Genomic DNA, 2896 nt, shown 5'->3' with positions numbered 1-2896 from the left:
TTGTTAAGCGAGTTTAAAAAATTCTAGATCGAACAATGGTGACTAATGGTGACAGTAACAAGGAGTTGTTCTATCTATTAGTTGAGATTGTCTCATTTCAGTGAATGGGCACTTGATCAGCCTACGGTTACTTTTGTCTTGCCTCACTGGAACGTCATTGCAAAATAGATGTTACAAAGGGTACACTAGACTATTTTGTTAGAATTGATTGGTTGTCTTGATTGCTTATTGCAAATAGACTAATTATAAATAATTTGTATGGTTTCAGCAAATTTCTTTAAATATGACTTCCGCAACCCTAAATTTACTCGTTGCTAATAAATTTACAGGTGAAAAATACACTTCTTGGAAAAACACGATCAATACAATCCTTATAATCGATTGTTCGATTTTATGTGCTAAAACTCGTGGTAAATCAATGAAGCTTATTCTAATAATTCAATAAAGGTGTTATTGAATAGATCCATTAATTGAATAGAAATCCAATAAACTTAAAAGTCCGTTGACTATTAGATGAGTACTTGAACTTCATGTGGAGACATAAAGATGGATCAGGTTCAAGTAAATAGTCAAAATGATCTATAGTACATGCATAAGGTTGGGTACCTTATTCTGGTAACACTATTGGATGTAGCCTACTCTGTATTTGTTACAAGAAGTTGTAAAGTACTACAAATGAAGTGATCCTAATTTGTTCATGTTGGACATGAGAAGTGGGGGTGTTCTTGTGCAAAAGTGTTTGTATAAGATCGGACCACGAAATGATTCACTCTTACTTTATAACGTTGTTTACTGTTTAGGACTGACTATTTCAAAGCGAGGACCTAGGTAACTTGACCTTAATCTTGAGCTAACTATGAACTCCTATTTATCTGGGATTGCCTTTAAATTTGCATAGGTGAGGGTTGGCTCAACAACGCCGACTCAATATGATTGCCATTTAAGGGATAAGACTGGATAAATAGTTAGGAACATAGGGTGCAAGGGAGAATTCACTCCTACCCGCTTTAGGGATAGTAGAGATGTTGTTCCCTTAAGTGTTTATTCTGGGGCTTGAACAAGGGATCCCGCCCTCTTATGGGACTCGGTTTTGTGATTGGATCACAAAATAATTGTTCATTAGAGGATCAGTGGGGACTTAAGGAACAAGAGGTAATTTCGGGGGTAAAACAGAGATTTGACCCAACCATTATTACGAACAACCTATGAAGGGTTAACTTACTAATCATGGTTATATCGAGTGGACATAATATATTTACAGTGAGGGGAGTTCAACTATGAGCTTTAGTGGAGTGACCTATTAGTTAACAAATGGGGGTTAGATCGGTCTAATGAGTTTGGCCAATTAATATCAGATCGTTGGAGCCCATGATCTGTAGGTCCATGAGGTTCCCCTACCAGCACGGAAATGGATTAGCTCTAGAGTAACGTGAGAAGTTAATTTGAAACGTTTAAATTAGAATCAAACGAAATTGGAGAAAATATATTTAAATATGATTTAAACATATGAAGATGAATTTGTGTAAAAATTAATTTAATATTGTATATTAAATTAATTAGAATTTTTTAAATTGTTTAAATAATTATTTATTAANATAATTATTTATTAATTTATTAGAAAATTAATTTTTAAAATTTATAAATTTTGATTTTAGAAATAAAATATGGTTTTAAAATCAAAATAGATTTTGTAAATTGAAAATTACACAAAACTTGAAAAATGGGTTTTTCAAAGTTCATCTTCAACTTGCTCACAAGGAACCCACCACCTCTTTTTTGGTTTACTCCAAGCATGAGCTGCATCCCATGTAGCAGATCTCTTTGCTTGATAGTCTGCATTATATTGAAGAGTTTAGAGTGAAGAAATGAAGGAGGAACCGACTGAATTTTTGCTGAAAAATTTGGATGAAGACGGTGTTCTTCAATGGGTTGGTTCAATGAGTTTTCTCCATATTCCCTTTAATTCCAGCTTATTTTGAGTCCCACAACTCAATCTAGAGCATAAAGAGGATAGTAGGGAAGATCTTGTGGTGGTCTACACAAGGATTTGGAGGATTTAGCAACTGGAAATAGAGATTTCGTTGGTTCGGCCAAGGTATGTTCTTGAAACCCATTATACTTTGTTTTAAGCATGTTTCTTTTCAACCAAAATTAATGAATTAGAATGCCTATGGATCCTAATTTCTTCCGCTACGTGCTAGTGTCGATCCAACATCGATGACCTTCATTTTATTCTTCTGGAAGACTATCCTCCCATTCTAGCTCTTATTGCTGCTTGAAATGTTCGAAAGGCATACAAGCATTGGACCTGGGTAGACGAGAAGGCTCGAGCGTACATCTTGGCAAGTATTTCCGAAGACTTGGCCAAGAACCATGAGCCCATGCTCATAGCCTGTGAGATCATGGAATCCTTGAAGGGAATGTTCGGACAACTGTCCGTATAGCTCAGGCATGACGCTCTCAAACAAATCTTCAATGCTCATATGCAAAAAGAGGCATCTGTTCGAGAACATGTTCTCAATATGATGGTCCACTTCAACGTGGCGGAGATGAATGGGTCCATCCTTAATGAAGCCAGTCAGGTTAGCTTCATTTTGAAATCTTTAACTGAAAGTTTCCCACACACCCGTAGCAATGCTATTTTAAACAGGATTGACTATAACTTAACGCCTTGCTAAACGAGCTACAGACCTTCCAGTCCTTGATGAAAAGTAAGGAATAGAAGGGTGAGGCAAATGTTGCTTCATCCTCTAAGAAGTTCCACATAGGTTCGACCTCTGGGACAACGTCTGTACCTTCTTCCTCTGGCACCAATAGGTGGAAGAAGAAGAAAGGTGGAAAAGGGAAAGCTAACCTATAAGTTGCTACCCAAAAAGGCAAGAAAGCCTAGGTTGCA

Source organism: Benincasa hispida, chromosome 6 (assembly GCF_009727055.1).
Source record: "Benincasa hispida cultivar B227 chromosome 6, ASM972705v1, whole genome shotgun sequence".
Lineage (NCBI taxonomy): Eukaryota > Viridiplantae > Streptophyta > Magnoliopsida > Cucurbitales > Cucurbitaceae > Benincasa > Benincasa hispida.
Note: the sequence above shows the minus strand (reverse complement) of the source record.